A 22,816-nucleotide genomic window follows, 5' to 3' on the forward strand; every position below is an offset into this window, starting at 1 on the left:
TTTTGGAAGCGTTTTCGTCTTTTTTTCGTCGCTGTTTTGACACTCTTTTCAAGAAGCTTTTAGATTTGGGTAAAGCCAAACTGGAGAAAATGTGCTTGGTTCAGGTGGGGGTTAATACATGTTTAATAAACATCTGCAAAAGGCATAATACCCCCTCTTTTGCCATAACAGTCCCACTGAAATTTTCCGGGGAGTCATCAGTAATGGCCAGTGGCTATATTGATGAAAAATGTTGTTGACGGATTGATAAGATAAAGAGATAACCTGCAACATTAAACTTTATCGTGTCCGGATCTATGACGCAGTTCAGCCTATAGCATGCATAATCTCTGCGGCGTTCCACACGTGCTGCAGATAAAGGGGGCTGAACTCGGCCTTGGTCTCCGCGCAGTGAGTCCTCACCCTCCCTGAACCCTGGACACGTCGCTTATCACTTTGTATTGATCGAGTTCGCATTTCCCGCTGATGTTGGGGAATCAACCCTCTCGGTTTCTGTAATAACGTGTTATTCTCTAGAGAAGGCATGTCCGAACACCTACATTAGGCATTCAAAGCTCTTTACAGTAAGGATCCAGTCTTGCCCAAGGACACAACAACAGTGTACACCTTCACGAGGCGGGATTCGAACGCTCCACCTTCCGATCATGGGAGGACCTGCTCTAGCAACTGCACTTATGGGTCCAGCGTTACTGACAACAGACCGCTCTCCTGAACAATGGCCGCCGGCTGCTCTGCTTTGTGACGACGACACTAGGGCCCGCCATTGCTGTAGTACCTCCATATAGCCACTAGTCTCCCTTTGGAAAGCGTAGACACGTCAAAAACAACTTTAAAGTCTTGTTTCTAATTTTCCTAAACTTTCTACAGCTAGTTATTCCTCCTGTGATAACGCTGGGTTAGAAGAAACATTTTAGAAATCTCGTACTAATGAGGGTCGGACTGTTGACTTAAAGGAGCTATACCTGACATGTTTTTCTTTTTGTAGGGTGAAATTATTTTTGCCCCATAAAAGTATTTTGTAAAAGTGTTACCGGAGGGAGGGAGAAGAGAGGTGGGAGGGAGGTCAGGGAGTTCTTTCCGATGGCCTTGTGTATGAAACTGTTCTTCAGTCGACTGGAGCTGGCCCGTAGATTCCGCAGTCTCCTCCCTGAGGGCAATGATCAATTACTGTATATCTATTGGTAAACTCTTGGATAAAAATTTAACAAGGATGACTTTTATTTTTTTATTATCCTTGGGTGTATGACAGGCTTTAGGTTACATTAATATAAATAACCAGATCTATTCACCACAACTGCCTCTAAAATCCTGCACTGTCACTCAAAAAGGTGTTAATTCGGGTCTGAAGTGCCGTCATGCACAAGCTTAATATAGAAGCTGCAGCTACACGTATGACCTGAGGTGGCAGTAGTGAGTATAAAATGGCTAACTTGCATCTAGCCCCTTTAAATGATCTGATCATTACAAATATGTTAGATCAGTTATTTCTTTATTAGGCTACTTTAGATATTTCTATCACAGTTTCTGGCCCAGCCTTGATTAGTTTTTCGTTAGTATCAGCATGCACCCACTAGCTTTAGCATGATATTGCTAACCGCAGAATTTTGCGCGGCGATAAAAATACATCAATGGAGGTTAAAACTATCTCAGCGATTGAATTCTCCTTCTTAGCTTAGCTTTACAATGACATACAGCATGCCCATATTCACTTAGATTTGGGTGGTAAAAGTTGTGTTTTTAAGGCGTTGAGAGCCAAAACTGGTATAGGTTCAGTATGGGCTATATGCACAGTGACCCCACGTGATTTCCACCTGGACAGTCAGCCAGAGGCTGTCCTTCCTGTCCGTTATCTCTTCCCATTAAAAATGTCCCACAGAAATTAAGCAATAGCTTAAGATTTGGTAAAGGACAGCGAGTAAAAGTTAAGATGTGGCTGGAGCAGGTTAAAAAATATTACATGAGACGTAACGACTTCACTGGAGGAAACCTACGTGTTCATAACGGTGGATGTTTTTGTCTTGAGGCTAACGCGGCTAACACAATTAAAAATAAAACTAGCGCAAAGTTTTGAACGAGCCTGCGCAAAAAAAGAATCGTCCTGTTAGTAGTTTAAATAATATTTACTCGTTTACATGTTATATTATCATTTTTCAACACTAGCCTTTAGCTCTAAGATAAAAGCTCCGCCCCTTACGACAGCTGGCGTTTCCTTTGGGTGCTGGATTCACAGTGAACATGATATTTGTAATGCGTTGCTGTGACTCCATAACTCGTTGTCCTTAACCAGATCCTGAGCTATCTCTATATTTGTGTGGGAACCTGCTAATTGTGAACGTAAACGATCAGCGACAGGATTACAGCGTCTGGCTGACTGTCCAGGAAGATGTCACGTGGGGAAACTGTGCATATAGCCTATATGGATATTTGTAGCCGACACCCGATATCGAATTATTTTCCCAGTATCTGATCAGTGCATCACTAATAAGCATTCACCAGATTACTGAAACGTGGGAAGGAAACCGCTAAACTAATCAAAAACACCACCCAAGCGTTTGATATAACAGAATATTGCACAAGAACATGATAAAATGTCTGGGGAGTCATTCCAAAAGTCCAAGATAAGGCATCATTCCAGTCAGTGACCTTTTCAGAAAAGCAACTAACTGCCTTAGTACAGCGTGATTGATATATTGCTTGACCGTGTAATCCCACAATAACCAGCAGGCTTTAAAACTCATAACTGCTGTTCAGATGACTGTCACAACCTTCTCCCGAGCAACAAAGACACACTTATACTGGCGCTAATGAGAAGGCATGTCTGCTCACAGTTATGGGGCCCAAACACAGGAATAGGGCATTACGTAAGCCTCATGGCCTCGGTAATGTGGGCTAGCGAGAGTTTGCCCCTGTACAGTTCTGGCTGTGCCGCCATTTACTTTGGTGCTGTTTCTCCAGAAGACGTCACACATGGCCGCCCGTGAACCTAGATTTGGCTGTTTAGTTTGGACCAATTGATAGAACTGCGTGACCTGTTATGCAAGCATTGTCTTTTATATAATCTGTGGCATTCATTATTTGCAAATTAAATATAGGGTCAACTTTGAAGACAAAACATGTTAGGTTTTGCTTAATGATTATTGCAAACAAATGCATTTGGTTAAAGAACCCTGACAGTAAACCTAGATCAAGATCAGATCAAGACAAACCAGTTCACAAAACTGATCTGATCTTCCTTGTGTTGTAGTCACGTTTTTTGTCACGTTTTTGTTGCATTTTCATCCTATTTTCACCTATTTTCAGTACTGGAGATTGGTGAGTTACCAGTACTTGTAAATTATTAGCCACATGAATGTCATGAACTAATTACCTTACTGTTTGGGATTTGCTAAGAGGAGCCGTTTGTTGATTTAATTCGCTACTAATTCCTCAGTCTGGAATTGCCGCATGGATCTCATGGTTAAAGCCTAAATACTGTATACATTAAAAATGATTGTGCTGTGAGCAGTAGTAAGTCTGAAAGGAGGGGTAGGGCCTTATAAGTTATAACTAACTTCTTCCTACTCCCTTTCAGCAGCACTAATACCTCTTATGTTGTGAAAAATTCTGTATGTTATATGTATACTATACCTGTGTGCATCTGTTGCTCAAATAAACTAAACTAAAAACATTAGCTTGACTAAAGCAAGGGGTCGGGTTTCCAAGGTTTTTCAAATAAGCACCACTAATCATTTCTTTCAGTGTAGTTTTGTTATGTCATTTTAATTTTGTAATGTCATTGTAATTGTGTAGGATACTGCTAAATCTGGTGCAGCCATCTTTTTAATGTAACTACACACCGCTTTCAATAAACTAAACTAAATATTGGGAAATATTGCACATATATATTTATTTTTAATTATTCATTGCTTATTACTTTTGTTGATTTTAAACTTTTAATCATTTATTCTTTTAGTGATGACTTTTATTTTATTGACTGGAGGAGCTACATGGACTGCTTTAAAGGGGGGGTATTATGCAAAATCGACTTTTTCAAGCTTTACATCATGTTATTATGTCATTCCCTCATTAAAAACATGCCTGAAGTGTTGCCTTGGCACATTCACGTATTTTTGAGTAATCTGTAAAAACTCTGATGGCGGCCATTTTAGGGATAGGTTTGCCTGAGTCCCCCTAGGAACGCCCCCACCTCCTGGAGACGCCTCCGAGCTTTCGCCACCAGCCGAGTGACCAACCACTGCTCTTCAGCAGAACCCCCTCCCCACTGATGCCACAGACAGCGTGTGGAGGGGGCGTGTCGGAAAGGGTCAGAGGTTCTTAAAGAGACAGAGGCCTATTTCAAGACATTCACTACAGCCATTTTGAGAGAGCAATTTTATACAAGGCAGTTATTCTAATTTACTGCATTTACAGACCAACAGAAGGTTTCGTCATCATTATAGTGTGATATAGACTGGTGCTATGTGATTGAAAAAAAGCATAATACCCCCTCTTTAAATGTGCTATGGAAAAAAAAGTGGATTGGATACTGGATTGAAATATATTCAACAACTTTAAAAACATCTGACGAAGCCTTTTGGATGAGAGGCGAAACGTTCGACACTTCAACAACAGATCACTGAAGACGACTCGAGAACCTTCATTGAAGATGGACAACTCCTGTACGACTGAGAGCCTACACAGACACCTTATAGTTAAAGAGTTAATTGACTTGTTCAGTTGAAGTGGCAGCAAAGAGGGGAGGAAGCCGCTCCGTGCTAAAATGTGCTCACACAGATTGTAAAAGTGTATATGTCAGCGAGCTTCCCCGAGTTTGTGTGGGCTTCAATGGTGAGCAGTGACCCCTGCCGTGACCCCTGACCTGAAGCCTGAGGAGGTTCCCCGGGACTTTCCCTTCAAAGAGATCCGCAAAAACTCAAGGAGCGAGGAGAGGCTGAAACGCGAAACGTCTTCAGCTCAATCAACCCAGTGCAATCGATGTTATAAATACTGTGACCCACTGTTCTTAATTATCTGAGCTTATAACTTTAACCTTATACTTGAAAGAAGGAAAGGACTGACCCAATTCGCCAAAGATGTGTAAGCCCCCGGAGGGAAGACAGTTTGAACTTCATCTGAGTGCATGAGTGCATACCATTGTCCCCAGAAAACACTTCACCTACATTGCAGATATACGGTGCGGCTCTTTTTTAGGGGCATTAGGAAGAGACTATGGTATAATGGTCACTTTTTTGTTGTTGCAATTTTGTCACTTCTTTTTTGTAACTGCTTTAGTGGCGTTTTCATCACTTTTTTTGCTGCATTTTCATCCTCATATACGTCTTTTTTCAAGAAGCTTTTAGATTTGATTAAGATCGAACTTGAGAAATTGTGGAACAGGAACAGGCCACTGTTTTGCCATACTAAGGCTATATCCACACGAAGACAAAACAGCACGAAACCAGCTTAGTAAATGTGTGCGTTCACATGGTTTGACTCAGGTCTGTGAAAACAGTGCAATTCATCTTCCAGGCCTGTGTGTGGCGCTGTGACACTAACACAATTAATATAACAAGATGTAGAGGGGCAGGTGCAGTAAACTTGTGGAATGTAAACAGTGAAAATGAAACAGATTCAAGGATTTAGGATCTACAGAAGAGATGAGGAGGTGAGTTTATTCTTCAGAAGTAATGGAACTAAAGCAGAAAAACCTGTCACTGACCTTTTACTGTTAGTCAAAAAACTCAGACTGACTCTGCCGTGTTTTTCTACTTGTCACCTGTGGCTTGTGGACTGCAGTGGAGCAAAGAGGAGCGGAGTCAAACCATCATAGATCCATGAGTAAAACTCATGATAAGGTCAGTAGATTATGGATAACAGACACCACTCTGGTGCTGTGATGTCATCGTTTTAGTAAAAGTTGCGGTGACGTCGTAACAACGGCGTCACGTAAACGGCGTTTTGAGATCTTTCCACTCTGGGAGCTGGTTTGGAAAATGTTTGTTTACTGACCCCCAAAGCGCCGGGCTCGTATGGACGATACACTGGATTGATAAAACATCTTTGCGTTTGGTCCTCAGCTTGACTTTGTATGGACAGGGCCTGAGATATGTTCTTACCTGAGCTTAGATGAGTTGATACGTACATGTCTGGTCTTTACGAATGTGCTCGGTCACGCAAAAAGAGCAAAGATGTTGTTAGCATTTAGCCTCTCCTCTGTGGAGCCAAATGGGGGTGAAGCTAGAAGCAACCAAGCTCTTCCACGTTTTCCCTATTTAAACACAGTTACATGAGTAGTTGCACAATCCAAGTATGATTTTCTAAGCGGATAAAAAGGGGTACTATATCACAGCAAAGTGAAGATATTACTGGACGTCGAAGTGCTCCTAAGTGTTATTGCGCCTTAAAATATAGTGCCCCTTTTTATCCACATGTTTAATTTTGTGCAGCTATACTTGGATCGTTTAACTACTCACGCAACCGTATTTAAAACAGAGCTTGGTCGCTTCTAACTTCACCCCCCGTTTGGCCCCATAGAGGAGAAGAGGAGAGGCTAAATGCTAACAACATCTTTGCTCTTTTTGCGTGACTGAGCGCACACAAAAACACCAGACAGGTACACATCAATTCGTCTAAGCTCAGGTAAGAACATATCTCTGCATGGAAAAGCGGTGGCCTGTTCCTTTAAATAATAAGATGTTAAAGAGACTATAAGGAGTTTAAAAATGTTAAAATTATGTATTTTCTTCCCCCTAAATGTTCCAACAATGTCCTAATGTGTAGAATGAGAGACCTGTTCACCACAACTGCCTCTAAAACCCTGCACTGTCACTCAAAACGGTGTTACTTCGAGTCCGAATTGCCGTCATGTGCAAGCTTAATATAGAAGATGCAGTTACATGTATGACCTGAGGTGGCAGTAGTGAGCATAAAATGGCTAACTTGCATCTAGCCCCTTAAAGATGAATGCTTTTCTGTGTGCTCTTTCTAGCAATACAGACAGAGAGGCAGAGCTACGTTCTCCTCTATCATTAAAAGCATGTACAGTGAGTTCCCCTTTGAGGCCAGGACATTTAAGGGACAAATGAGAATAAAAAGCTTGGTCAGACTGATCTTAAAGAGCATATGCGCTAATCTGACATAACACACAGTAGTCGGGAATGGTCTGTGTCACGCTCACATAACAAACCAAGGGGGAAAAAGCTCTCTTGGAAACATGACCCATCTGTGGGCCATATGACTGCACAGCTAGTTCCCCTACCCTCTCCGGCCTATGCACTTCGAATAAATTATGCAAGACCGCTGCTGGTAAATATAGCCCTGACACAGTGGGGTCCCTCCTAAGATTTCACTCTAACGCGTTAATCCGGCTCGGGAAGGCTGCCAGCGCTCGTCGATGCTCGTGGCGCTCCTTCACTGGGTCTTTGTGTCAGTGATCGCCCGCTTTCTTCAACACAAGCCGCTGCCTGTCGCTGCTGCGCTAATACAAGCTGAGAGTTACATCAGCCACTGACCTACAACTGCCAATCACCTCGCTCACGCCAAATCCCGCCCCCCCCTGAGCTCCGGCAGGTGTTCGTACCTGTCCCAAAGCTGCCTCGAAAAAGCGTTCCAAACCGCAAGAACAAATTAGGGGATTTAAAAAAGAACTACAAGGATACATGTCTCGCTACTTTAAGTGTAGATATCAAAAAGTACTGCTCAAAGACCTTTTATGAACTTGTGACTTTTAGATTTATTTCACTTTGTTGCATTTGCTCGAGAAGCTTTCTGGTCCATATTTCTAATTACTGTGTTTCACATGCTTTTTTTATTAGGAATGCACAAATAATCACATTGAACTTTAAAGGTCCAGTCATGCAGCAAAAAACAAATGATCCTTATTATGCACAAGCTCTAGTTTAGACCTCTACAAAGTTCTAACCAATTCTTGTATTTCATATTTCCGTTTGGAAGTTTGGGCTGTCACGGTATGAAAACTTTACCTCACGGTTATTGTGACCAAAATGATCGCGGTTTTCGGTATCATCGCGGTATTTTATTTTACACAGTAACAGTGCTTTTAATAAAAAAAATACAGACAAAGCCTTATCAAAAGTGCAACGTTTCACTTCAAAGTAAAGGAACTATAACGATGTGTTGTCAATCGTTTCGAGGGTCTTACATGTACAATTTATAGCGCCAGAAACAAATATTTTTGAACAAGATAAACAGTCTGTATCATGATAATTGTTCTCAGTTTGTGTCCTTCCAGTGAGCTTTCGCTTTGCAGATTTGGGAAAATGCCATCTGACAGTGATCATTGTTAAATTCATAATACTGCGGCGAGAGTGAATCTATTGCAATCTGCCACTGGGAGCCCCGTAATGCATTGTGCCATCGTGCGGAGGTATCCGGACACGGCTTATATGCTGGCGGTGGCGCTGCAGCCGCACTATGGGGTGACTCGTTACCTTCTCCCGCAACCCAAAGTCCCACATCAGCATTTCAGCTAAAACGCTAACGTTAATTTACTTGATATAGAGTTGTGGGAGACGGTCACGCAGGTGAGTCAGAGGTTCGAAGTATTGCTGCTTTAGAGACACTTTTTCCTTCACGTTCCGCAAACAGGAAAACTGTCTCTATCAACTGTCCTTCGGCTTTCTTAAAATACCCAAAACATGTCCAGACTTCAGGCTCGGTCTCTGAGGCTGATAGATCCTGCGCGCTGTCGTCTCGGACATGATTCCAGCTTCGAGAAAGTTTTGTTTTGGTTGCAGCTACAGAGGCGCCTGCGACAGCTTCAGCAGATGAGACGGCGGCTCATGAGGCTCACTTTGCCTAAACCGCGGTAAAATATTTTATCCAAAAAAAAGACGGTAATTATTACCATCAACATTTTTACCGGGGTTTACCGCTATACCAGTAACCGTGACATCCCTAGAAGTCACTAATCTTCCTTGAGCTTGTTATAAAGTTTGTCGAGAACTACCTAATTCTGTTTGGAAATATAAATATTTAATCAAAACTAAAACACTGTCCAACATTGCCATTCAACAATTACCACTCATTATACTGTATTACCCTTACAATTAAATGTAAACTGAATAAACCTTTTGGCCACTCTCCCTACATTAAGCAATCTAATCTCCCAAACGCAAAGATCATTTCTAGAAGCATTTGGTTTTCCACAAGAAGTCACCACAGTGCTGACATAACAAGCTTCTATAGATCCTGCCGTTCCCAAACTTCACCTTAATTTATTGCTTATACCCGCATTAGTCTGTGTTTTACGTCAATGCCAAGACCTTGCGGCTTGACTGAAACTGCTGTGTGTATGAACAAAAATGATTGATGAGCGGCACTTATGTAATGTGGTAATGCATGTATTCAGGTCACCGGGTGGTGTCAGATCATCCCACTCCTGGGGTTTGAGATATGAATCATTTATGTTTTGTACAGTCTTGATGCCTCAGTGTTGGTTTTTATTAGGGCTGGGACATTCACTTTTGTCACAGTCAGATACGTATCACGATACTCGGGGGCCGGTCCGATACGGATCACGATTAGGGCTGAAACAACTAAACGATTAATCAACAACTAATCCATTGATTGAAATAGTTAGCAACTATTTTAGCAATCGATCATTTTCTAGTAAACACAGACTCAAATAGAGCAAAAAGCAAAAATGGCATGAATATTGTGTATTTTTTTATGAAAACCTACTTTGGTTTTAAAATTAATCATCCAATCAGAAGCAGAATTAAGCAGGTACAGGCCTGTCACGATAACAAATTTGAAGTTTGATATATTGAGGCAGGAAAGTATCACGATAAACAATTTTATTGACTCTAATGATATTAGAGACTGTTAACTCTCCTAAAATACCACACAAGTTGTAATAAACGTGAAATATAATGAAACTCATTTTGCTTCAGTTAGAATTCAAAGTTTACAAAGAAAAAATAAGGGGAAATGCTAATAGATGTACCGACGATAAATATCGAACCCAAAAATGTATCGTTCATCTGTCATTTATTGAACGATAAGTCGATCAGCACGTCCTCAAGCAATGCCACTTTAGCATGTGATAAAAAAAAAAAAATGTTCATACATCATTCATATCAAAGCGATTAATTGTGAAAATAATCGGTAGAATAATCGATTGCCAAATAATCGCTAGTTGCAGCCCTAATCACGATTCTCAGGGGCCGGTCTGATGCGTATTGTGATACAGTAAGTAATTATGATGAATTCAAAGTTTACCTTTAAACTTGCCATTTGACATTTATGGAAGTGTTGAGATTGAAAAGTGCAGTAACACCAAATGTAACAAAGTGCTGTGTAACTGTTACTGGAAACAAAGAACAGCAGGATAAAAATGTAGTACTTGATTCAGCATCGATACTTGGTATTGCTGCAGAGAGTATTGTATGATATGGTATTTCGTCCCAGCCCTAGTATTTATGTTTTATAACTTTTGAAAATGTGTTCTTATGCCAATTATCTGTACTTGATGCTTTTAGTGTTGGACGTTTCTCCTCTCATCCAAGAACCTTTGTCAGCAGGACTAATAATTAGGGCTGGGACGATCCGCTTTTGTCACGATACGCATCACGATACTCAGGGGCCGATCCGATACATATTGCGATACAGTAAGCGAGTAATGTGTTTACCGTAAAATGTGTAAAAAGTCATGTGTCTAAAGTTTGTAAACCAAATGCCATTTAACATTTACTGAAGTGTTAAAGAGATGCAAGCTGGTCATTTTATGCTCACTACTGCCACCTCAGGTCTAACGCATAACTGCAGATTCTATATTAAACTCGTGCATGGCGGCACTTCTGACCCGAAGTAGCAACTTTTTGAGTGACAGTGCAGGATTTTAGAGGCAGTTGTGGTGAACAGGTCTGGGCTCATTACCAGGACCTGACTGGAACATGTCGGGGGAGGAAAATACTTTTAACATTTTTAAACTCTGTGAAGTGCATTAACACAAAAGGTAACAAAGTGCTGTGTAGCTGTTACTGGAAAACTAAGGAATGTGTGATAAAAATGCCTAACAAAATATTGCAATCCAAGTCCGATCCAATATTTTGTCCCTGCCCTACTAATAATCTTTTTTTGGCAGCAGGCAGTGTATTGATCAGTTGGAGGAAGACTAGTCGTGCACAGGGGAGTGAAGCAGCTTACAAATACAACTAGGCTTCCATTCCATTAAAAAAACCAAAAGATTAGCAAGAGTCTCGAGAGACTTTTTTTTACGCACTGTGGGGCCGACTGCATTTCAAGGTCTTACGGTCAGGAGAGCGACGATGGAAACTCAGCGCCATATGGAGCCAGTCAGAGATGTTTTGTCAAACTCAATGCAGGCCTTTGTTTTCGAGTCAAATGCACCTCATCTGCAGCTTGTGGTGAGATAAGAAGCACCAAGCGAGAATGAAAGTGTGGGTTAAAATATGTGGCAACATGTAGGCCTAGAAAACAGTCAGGGTGAATAATATTTTGAACGGGTTTAGCGATTTGAAATTATTGGTTTAAAGTCTAGAGGCTCAGTACACTGTGCAGATTTTCCACACATTCGAGAGCTTTAACATGACAGAAGACTGAAATATGAAGTATTATGATGACACATGAATCACCAGATTTTCCGAGCAGATTTGTAGAGGTCTAAGAGGGCTACAGTATGCAGCATAACATACCACAAACAGATAGCTAATAATAATGATAATAGTTAATAATAATAATTCTTTTGTAATCACTCCAATTGCACTTAACTTGTGGATACTCTTGCTGCTCCAATTGCGTGTAAACCAAGTGAAACAGTATTTTTGTCATATTGTTTTTTCAGTACTTAAAGCAGTACAAAGTAACGTGTTTAACTTAATAAATCCTTTTCGTAGTCCCTGTGGGGTTATACAAGTGTTAATGGGATGATTGAAGGGTCTTTCCTCTCCCCCTGGTGTCTCTGGCTAGAAAACCATGTTCGCAACTTGGCTGCCACCGGACCGGAGCCACCAATACACACTAATGGAATCACGAAGAAGAAGCTAACATGCTAACGGGCAAAGCTAACTGCGGGCTAACGTCACTTTAAACAGTATTTACAGCCAAGTTTGAGTGAAAAAAATGATTTCCATTGTGTAATTGGATGTACAATAACCCTCTCTCCCTTCGCAGCGTAGTATTTCCTCTCCAAGACAATTAATAAGTTAAAAAATCGTAACTTTCTACTACACCTGCAGTTCCGCTTATGGCCTCTCGGGGGAAGAGTTACTTAATACTGCTTTAAGGCCATCTGAATAACGATCAGTTTTCTATACACATTTCCATTAATCAGCATCAGAACAATGATAAACAGAGGATCTGTCAGAGAAGATAACTTACATAACAATAAATCACCACTCCAGTATAGTCCCTGCCTTTACTATGACAAATAATACATTTTGTAAAGCGCTACAATGTTTTGGGGCCACACCGAAAATAGGTCCACACCAGGAAGTAAACCAAATATTTCAGGAAACTATTAGAGTGGGACTTCCCAGAGCCTAAGGTGTTGGCCCATTTCCATACTGTACAATACTGTAACAAAGCACAATAGATAGGAATGAAATGCAGTGTCCTGAATATAGTCTCAACATCGGACAAATCATAATGAGATGAGAAAAGAGGGAAAGGTACATGTAAGTGTGATAGATCCTAAGCTGCCAGTACAACATCCCATTAAGGGGCTGGACATGGGACGGTAGAGACATGTTTGTTCAAGTGACGGAAAATTGCAAATGGTCGAAATATAAAGGTGATGAAAACAGATCCATGTGGTCAGAGAAAACAATAACTCAACTTCCTTAACCATGAACAAAAGTGTCTTATAGGACTAAAAACACAAAGGGGGACTAGAATGTAATTTAATCTTACTCTGCAATTGACAGTCATGAGCCAGTGCAAGATGGGGATTCTCTCCAGATATCCAGGCCCTTGTAATAATTCCTAATTGATATTACAGTCACTGACGGATTATCAAATAACCTCAAAGGCTCTCGTCACACGGCAATAGCTATATTTAAGTAAAGAAAACATATCATAACGGGAAGACAGTGCTTTTCTTTCCTCATGCACTTTATTGAGGGAAATTTGTCCTCTGCATTTGACCCGTCCTCCAATACCGCTGAGGGAACCTGTAGGAGCAGGAATATTGCACTCACATCTCACACGTTTTTTTTCAATATTAAACCTAACCACCTTACAATCTCATCAATCCGGTCAGGAGGAACCACAGAGTCTCGATCTGTGCCAGGTCAGACTGACTGAAGGACAGCTTCACCCACCAGGCTGTAGTTGAACTCTCCCTATGCTGCCCCCTATTGCGTACATATATGTTTTTTTGTTAAGTACATTGTTAAATGAATATAGCATAATTTGTCTAGGCTTCGTGTGTGCTTTAGAGTAAATGACATAGAATCGACAACATACTCTTTCCGATTAGGGGAGATCGGGGCTATCGGGGTAATTTGCCACATTGCTTTTTACAGCCACACTTGAGGGTGCTGTACGCTGCTACTGATATATAATATGTTTATTGGTATTCCCCTTCTCTCACAAGAATAATTTTCTCATTTGGACTGAAGACATGAGGACAGGGGCACACTTGAATTGTTTTATGCCTTTTCCCAAGCTTAAATGTCACGGTTATTTTTGCAATGAGAGCTTTCCTTTAGTTAGTGCCGTAAACAAAAGGACACTGATCTGAAAGACACAAACGTTAGCTTCGATTTGAGCCGTTTTAGAGCTAGCATGCTAAAGCTGTTTGCTAGCTGGCTTACATTGTTCGTAAAGTGGACACTGGGGGTTATTTGTCACAACAACTCAGGGGTTATTTGTCACATGAGGTATACATGATGGGACATTTTGTTCTTTTGTGTCTAATATGTTTTTCTGATCACTTTAGCTTTTATAGAGTCCGTGTGTTTGGGTTATTTTAGTGAATTTGTACATTTTACACCTCATCGAGCAGGGATGTCCAAACTTTTTTCATGGGGGGGCCGCATACTGAAGCAAACTCGGGGTGAAGGGCCAGAGTTCGGTGCTTAATGCCACGAAACCTTGGACTAGCAGAGGTTTAAATTGTGCCCCACACCTTTATTTATGCTTAAAACCTTCATGCCCGCTCTGTCTCACAATAAAAGATTAGTTGTTAGGTTAGAATTGTGTAGAATTATAACTTTTCAAATAAAAAGGACAATCTCTGAAGATGTGTACCGATTCAGTGACGAGGCTGAGGGCCACCAAATATTGGTCTGAGGGCCGCACTTTGGACACCCCTGTCGTAGAGCATTTTGCTACATAGTCATGAACGCATCTGGCTTTGCATTGCGTATTTTGTCCTTATATCTCAAAAAGCAAAAAAAAAAAAAAAGTTCCAAATGTTTATCAAACTAAATGTAAAACTCCATTAAAAACAATAGTGACAACCAACCCCAAGCATTGTGACAACTTCCCCCGCATATGGGGCACATTGTCACAGCCGATTTTGTTGTGTTTGACGGTTAACAACTATTTATCTCAATATGATAGAAAAACAAGAGCGAGGTCTACTTCAAATCAAAGGTTCAAGCTTTCATTTAATCCAGGTCTGACTCGTGTGGGGTTTTATGTTGATGAGCAGCGAACTCTAGAAAACAAAAGTGTGACAAATAACCCCGGTCTCCACCAGGCTATATCCGACAGCAAACCACAGTTGAGTCACAATTTGTCACATTGTTCCTGTTTGCGTCTCTCCAAAGTTTCAGTCCCCCTCACGTGCAAAGCATGAATCCGCCCCTTTAAATTGTAAATAAATGATGCGCCCGCGCTCCACGTTTGCAAACTGGGAACAAGCCAACTCCCATCACAGCAAAAGCGTTTATACTGATTTATGGCCGGTGCGCATTTCGCGATATGGCCACATCTCGTTGCAAAGGGGGCCCCTCGCTCACCTCGCTGCTACATACAACTGCATACATTTACATATCCATACTGTCTACGCGGGGCACAACAAAGGCCCAGACCACCCCAGCAACTACACTCCTAATTTACACGAACAGAACCCGATGATTGAATGATGCTCGCGCGCTGCTAATAAACACCCCCTTTGTGTCCGTATAGCCTCGCACGAAAACGCGTGGAAAGCAAAACAAGAAGCCACGCGACTGGGCTATTTTTTTTTTTTTTACGCACACTATTGCCGAACTATCAACCGGCGCGCGCCAACATGCTCGCGGGAGGATTCAGGAAAACATTAGGAGATGACAGAGACGTGATAAAAAAGAGAGGAATTTGTGCCCATGAGAGGAGAGTGAGGGGTGTTTCTGCTTGGCGCTTTACGCAGAGCTATATGTTGACTTGAGGCAACACCCTGCAGGAAGCGCGCGGCACATCGCCATCCTGTTGCATGTGGTTAAACATCCTACGCGCTATTTGCATCCTCAAGCCTCATTAGTTTGAGGGGGGAAAAAGAGTAGAAGCGCTTGACTCATACAGGTGAACGGTGATAGCTGCTATAGAAATCTTGCGCGCGCAGAAGGAGCCCGTATTGCATCCTTATACCAAAAATTGGCAAAACCAATTAAACCAAAACCGCTCGCCTCCGGGCAATCAAACATGGTGGCCCAGAGTATAAACATGCACACATTTCCACAGAAGAAGCACACAAGGAGACGGAGAGTGCTTACCCGACGCGCGAGTGAGTGTGGCGGACAGCTGCTGCAGGCGGAGGAGGAGGCGCACGAGTGAAAAGCAGACTTGGAGACCCGTCCCATTTAACAAGCTTGGCGGAGTGGAAATTTCCATTTGCCATGTGATGAGCGTCGTGTTACACCAGTGTGCGCGCTGCTGCTTTGGGGGGCTCCCGGTCCTCCCCAAAAGCCTCGCAGAACCATAAGCGACCAGTGATGCCAGAGACGTGTGAGCGTTATGAGCGTCTGTGGTTATGGAGCACCGTTTGGCCAACAATAAATTTATATTATTTTCTTTCTTTCTTTCTTTCTTTCTTTCTTTCTTTCTTTCTTTCTTTCTTTCTTTCTTTCTTTCTTTCTTTCTTTCTTTCTTTCTTTCTTTCTTTCTCTTTTGTTTTTGTACCACTCACTTTTGGGTCTCATTATAAAAAGTTTATGCTAATTAAAATGCCGTTTGGGGCTTGTTACATGTACTACATATATCTTCTTTATGCCTTTTTTCTTCTTCTTTCTCTCTTCTTTCTTTCCTCGTTCCTCCTTTCTTTCTTTCTTCCTTCCTTCCTTCTTCTTTCTTTCTTCTTTCCTCCATCTTTCTGTCTTCCTTTCTTTCTTTCTTCCTTTCCTTCTTTCCTCATTCCATCCTTTCTTTCTTCCTTTTTTCCTCATTTCTTTCTTTCTTTCTTTCTTTCTTTCTTTCTTTCTTTCTTTCTTTCTTTCTTTCTTTCTTTCTTTCTTTCTTTCTTCCTTCCTTCTTCTTTCTGTCTTCTTTCCTCCATCTTTCTGTCTTCCTTTCTTTCTTTCTTCCTTTCCTTCTTTCCTCATTCCTTCCTTTCTTTCTTCCTTCTTTCCTCATTTCTTTCTTTCTTTCTTTCTTTCTTTCTTTCTTTAAGTACCACTCACTTTTGGGTCTCATTATAAAGAGTTTATGCTAATTAAAATGCCGTTTGGGACTTTTTACATGTACTACATATATGACAAACTTCTTCTTTATTCCTTTTTTCTTCTTCTTTCTCTCTTCTTTCTTTCCTCGTTCCTCCTTTCTTTCTTTCTTTCTTTCTTCCTTCTTCTTTCTTTCTTCTTTCCTCCATCTTTCTGTCTTCCTTTCTTTCTTTCTTTCTTCCTTTCCTTCTTTCCTCATTCCATCCTTTCTTTCTTCCTTCTTTCCTCATTTCTTTCTTTCTTTCTTTCTTTCTTTCTTTCTTTCTTTCTTTCTTTATTTAAGTACCACTCACTTTTGGGTCTCATTATAAAGAGTTTATGCTAATTAAAATGCCGTTTGGGGCTTTTTACATGTACTACATATATGACAAACTTCTTTATTCCTTTTTTCTTCTTCTTTCCTCCTTCCTCCACCTTTCTTTCTTTCTTTCTTTCTTTTTGTTTTTCTTTCTTTCTTTCTTTTTGTTTTTGTTTCTCTTTTGTTTTTGTACCACTCACTTTTGGGTCTCATTATATTTTTACATGTACTACATATATGACAAACTTCTTCTTTATTCCTTTTTTCTTCTTCTTTCTCTCTTCTTTCTTTCCTCCTTCCTCCATCTTTCTGTCTTCCTTTCTTTCTTTCTTTCTTTCTTTCTTTCTTTCTTCCTTTCTTCCTTCTTTCCTTCTTTCCTCATTTCTTTCTTTCTTTCTTTCTTTCTTTCTTTCTTTCTTTAAGTACCACTCACTTTTGGGTCTCATTATAAAGAGTTTATGCTAATTAAAATGCCGTTTGGGGCTTTTTACATGTACTACATATATGACAAACTTCTTCTTTATTCCTTTTTTCTTCTTCTTTCTCTCTTCTTTCTTCTTTCCTCCTTCATTTCTTTCTTCTTTCTTTCCTCCTTCCTCCACCTTTCTTTCTTTCTTTCTTTCTTTCTTTCTTTCTTTCTTTCTTTCTTTCTTTCTTTCTTTCTTTCTTTCTTTCTTTCTTTCTTTCTTTCTTTCTTTCTTTCTTTCTTTCTTTCTTTCTTTCTTTAAACACCAGATCAACATCACTGGTAACTTTGCCTTTCAGGACTTTCTCTCTTTGTCGTCGTCAATCCCTCTAACCACTGAGAACCACTGTTTTGGAGCTCACCTTCCCACCTTCATTTACTGTTTGTTGCTTCTCTGCAGTGTCCCTGTCCGGACACGGGCCACAGCTGATCCAAGCCGGGTCGTCTTTCGTCTGTGTCTCCGTGTGATCTGACCCCAGTTCGTGACCCTTGTGTCCCGAGTCCCCAAAAGCCACTCAGCAAAGGATCCATACCTCACTTTCCAAAGCGCTTACGTGACTCCTTGCATGTGCACTTTTACTTTATGTCGCGTATAGCACTCTTATGCTGTGTTTAACGGGCAATTGTCATCATTTCAAAGCATTTTCAAAGCCCATCGGTGCCGGGATAAAAGTGTTTTTGTCTGGGAACTGGAAAGTCATGGGTTTGAGTCCAGGACATCACGCCTGTCAGGAGGATGGCAAGTGGCTTCAGAATCAGTTTCCATGAGTCTGGGGAACAGCAAGTTTCCACTCACAAAGTCTACACTACAAAAAGTAAATATCAAGCATTGGCTTAAATGACTTGAACTGAGAAAATGCATCTTGTTTTGAGGGGTTTACACTCGTTTAGACCTTTTTCCATGATCTGACCAAGATTATTTTGCTAGTTTGAGGACAGTTCAGACTGGTTCTATGGTAAACCTTGCTTGAAATATGAAAGTGAAACTGCCAACGGGACAAGACCATTTTTCTTACCCCATTGGCAGAGAAACTTACTTGAAATAACGGGGAAATGTATTGAAATAATCTAGGTCAAATGCCCAGCTAAATCTTTACTAGTCAAAACAACTACAATTTGGATTATTATGCTCAAATTGAGACATTTAAACTAATCTAGTAAATTACTTTTTGCAGTGTACCGTCCACTCTCTCTCCCTCTCTGTCTTTTTTTAATGGGTTTTTGTCCGGTTTAATATATCTATACACCGAGAGTTAGCATGACATCACCGACTTGGCCACGTCTAAATTTAGAGGTTTATTTGACTTGGTTTCCTCAATTGTTTGCGTACATTCCTTAGATTCAGCACGATGAAGGGAAAAAGGGAAATCTCCAAGATCACGGTCAATTTGAAAGCACAGTGGTACAGAGGAAATGCTTAGGGGGGACTTTACAGTGACGCTCCATGATCACATTACTGTAACTGCTTTCTTCCTACTATTTTGGGGTTTATCTAACAAAAGAATGTAAACAGAAAATGGAGACTTTGTCATCTTGTAAACTCCTGTTGACAACCATAGCCCGTGACGGAGACTGGCTGCGTCCACATCAATTGTCCTTGTTTATTGTTTATTTCAGTGTCAATAAAAGTAATAATGGAGGGGAACTTGCTTTTCCAGATGCTCAAAGTTGCTTTAGAATTTTGTGCATTATCTATTCATGCCTGTCCGTGGTAAGCACATTTATGTTTTCTTACCCCGGGCTAAGCGAGTCTGTCTACAGCCCGGGCTTGGCTGACTGTTAGTCTCACTGTAGTTGACAAGGTCCTCCTTCAGAAAGTGCTATGGCCATCTTGATCTGGTCTACCTGTTGCACCTTCCATAAAAAGTCCTTTTTTCCTCCAGATCTTATAAATCCAAACTCCAAAGCATCATTTCTTTTCAGAAGTGACTCGAACAATGAGCACGACCTGATGCCAACCCTCTGCAGGACTTCTTAATGCTTTTAATATTGATTTTAGCATTTATTTTTTATGTTTTTACAGATCATTAACACTTTGTTTTAAACTACCCTCGATACATTGTACCTGCCACATTAAGTACAATGTAATGTTCTATGTAACATTGTGTGATAACTTGGAGCTACAGGTTACATACACAACGGAATAATGTGTATTAGTATTTTGGTGGTACATTGTGTAATAAGATGAAACGGGGCGACAGTGGCGCAGCTGGTCATGAGCGGGTCATGATCGGAAGGTCGGGGGGGTTTGAATCCCACTTCCTGAAGGTGCACACTGTCGTTGTGTCCTTGGGCAAGAGACTTCACCCACATTGCCCCCAGGGTCTGCGTACATCGGTGTATGAACGAAAGTATGAATGGGTGAGTGGATCCTTGCTGTAAAGCGCTTTGAGTGCCTAATGTAGGTGGAAAAAAGCTATATAAGTTGAGAACATTTGCCATTTAAGACCCAAACTCTAACCCTAACTTTAAAGGAACAAATCACCGTTATTTCATACTGAGATATGTTCTTGCCTGAGCTTAGACGAGTTGATACGTACCTGTCTGGTCTTTGTGCGTGACCGTGGAAGAGCGTGGTAGCTTCGAAGTTCACCCCAGTTTGGAGCTATAGGAATACATTGGGAGAGGCCAAATGCTAACAACATCTTTGGTCGTTTTGCGTGACGGAGGGCACACACAAAGACCAGACAGGTACACAACAACTCGTCTAAGCTCAGGTAAGAACATATCTCAGTATGGAAACACGGTGTCCTGTTCCTTTAAAGGGGCTAGATGCAAGCTAGTCATTTTATACTCACTACTGCCACCTCAGGTCTAATGAGTGACTGCAGCTTCTATATTAAGCTCGTGCATGACGGCACTTCGGACCTGAATTAACACCTTTTTGAGTGACAGTGCAGGATTTTAAAGGCAGTTGTGGTGAACAGGTCTGGGCTCGTTCTACATATTAGGACATGACAGGAACATGTAGTGTTACCAAACAATCTATATGAAAAACAGGACAAATATCTGTCCAAATTACAGAAGCTTGTACATTTTACTTAAGGCTACATCCTATTTGCGTATGAAACAAAACCCAGCATGAGGCATGTCTTTCATTCGGAAAACAAAACATTTTAAAAAGATTTAAAAAGTAAACGAAAATGTTCGACGTTATATGGAGCTTTTTTGTGTGCCTTAAGTCTGACCGAGTCTGTCTGAGATCCAGGCGTGCGTTTCTCTCCTGTGTGTGTTCAATACTTTATGAACTTGAAAATAGACAGCTGCAGAGCATAAGCTGGCAGTATGTGCATAGACCTCAGCCAAGTCACCTTCCAGTATTGGAAGCTACACCCAGCCGGAGTAGACTATTTTTATGAATCTGAGCTCAAATTCGAGAGACTTCTTTGGCTCCTCTCTGTCCGTCTGTAGCCGAGGAAAATTACCAGGTAGTTTCAAGGACAGACAGAAAAAACAAATGCTGGGTCGCCTTGTCCGCAACCGCACTTCCTGCTTTTAACAATGGGGCAAGAGGAGAGGAGAGACAATGGTTTTTGGCCAATGTTGAAACAGCTCTTGGTCAATATGGTGATAACATTTCCATATTCATTATTTGAGTCGTAAAAATAATAAAGTATGAAGTGAGAAGTGTGTTCCTAAAGTGGCAATGGTTAAATAAACAAGTGGAAAAAGCCCAGACAGAGCCACTGGAGATACAGTTTCAACAGATCCATTTAGTTTTATATGATTGACCTTCGGTGTTTGGAGAAGTTCATACCCTGACATCGACCTTGGGACAAATTGAAAACACAAACTTTTCTATTTTAGCAGCTGTGACTGCTTTTATCTTTTTCTTTTTTCCCAGCAAGACCTCATGAAATCTATTTCCAGCCTAATAATCATCACAAGAAACCACTCAGGGAGCAACACAAGAGTCCCATAACATCTCTGGTGAGAGTGGATAGCCGTTTCATGCTCGAAAAACTTACAATACACTTTTCTCTACAGCAGCGATTTTACACCAATCTGTTTTTGCACATTTTACATTTCACATTTTGCAGGAGCGCCACTGGGTTGAAACTTATAATACCTTCTGAATGTTTCATGGCTCATTTTCCATGATTTTCCATGAAGTACATGGACTGTAACCTTGTGTGTCTGCTCCCAGTCGGACTCACTTGGCTTCTGGTCGGTCTCATGAGGGGGCTCTGTGTGATTTGATTTGAATAACCTAAATGTACCTCTTTCTTTATGGCATTATTAACAACTAAAGGTTAAATCGACCATTGCCTAAATACCAAAGTTAACCCTCGCCTTGCCACACATAGTTGAGCATAAAAAAGTTAATAAATGACTGTGTTGCGCCTCCATTGGCCATAGTTGCTGAGTACATACAGTTTGTATGTTGTGGTGTAATTAGTTAAAAACGTCAAATTCATTTCATTTTAATTTAGTTTAGCTTCATGTCGCTAGCCATCAGTGTGTGACGTTAGCATACCGTACGCGTATTCAGCCTGTTGTTTTATTCTTCATTAGGCATTTATGGCTAGTGCGTCTTATACTCTGGAACGACTTACAGTCTGGAAAATACGGTAATAAAAACATATTTCATTTTTAGAGCTGTAATCACTAATATAGAATATATTACAATTTTTATATTACAATTTTTATATTACAATTTTTATCTGACTTTAAGTGACCATTGATGCACAAGGCAAATGGAGACCGAGGCCCTGTCCCAATACTCGCACTTCCACCCTCGTGCCCCTCATATGCGCGTTCCCGATGATGGGTGCGAGTGCGTAGGGTGTCCCAATCCTCCCGAGGGGTCTTTCGCCCCGCCCCCTTTGCGCCCCTGATCCACACTTCACCGAAGCCCGCATCCAATCGGACTTTGGCAAAGCATATTGCCCATAATTCTTTGCGGTACAGACCAAAGAGACAGAAAAATGGCTGCATCTGCCGATCGTGCGCCGAAAAAATCAAGGTTTGCTGTGTTACTTGGAAAGAAGCATAAATATATGATGAAGCACTACGATGATTTGCGCACCGGTATTTACGGACATTATGCAACAATTTCAATACTTTTTTTTGTGCTGTCATTCAAATAAATCCTTTTCACTTCGACAAAACTTAGGATGTCTAAAAACATAAAACTAGTTAGTTACCCACTCAACAGTGAGCTCAAATAAATTACTAATATCTAGTCAACTCATTAACTACTACTACTTTTTTTTCACAGGGATGGGCGAAATTACCTTCAACTTTATTAAGTTTAGGTCTGAAAAATGACATAAGCCGCATTGCCCCAATTCTGCAATTTTTGCACAAACAAGTGCACACTTCGTATAGGGGTGTAGGGCGCAGTGTGGGTATTGGGACAGGGCCTTAGACCAGCAGACAATCACTGCAGCTACATGAACCAAGAGTCTGACGAGAACAGGATTGCCAAAGCCAGGGCTCCAG

The 22,816-nt window shown here is 41.0% G+C and overlaps 1 protein-coding gene across 1 annotated transcript in view; it reads right to left on the reverse strand.

The window, feature by feature from the left end:
* slc38a4 (solute carrier family 38 member 4) overlaps positions 1 to 15,800 on the reverse strand; it is a 56,603-nt gene extending 40,803 nt beyond the window's left edge. The window contains exon 1 of the mRNA XM_079552460.1: positions 15,666 to 15,800. The gene's annotated coding sequence lies outside the window, so the exon portion shown is untranslated. The remainder of the gene's footprint in view (positions 1 to 15,665) is intronic.
* Positions 15,801 to 22,816: the final 7,016 nt, after the last annotated feature.

This window comes from Gobius niger (genome assembly GCF_951799975.1).
Source record: "Gobius niger genome assembly, chromosome: 2".
Taxonomy (NCBI): domain Eukaryota; kingdom Metazoa; phylum Chordata; class Actinopteri; order Gobiiformes; family Gobiidae; genus Gobius; species Gobius niger.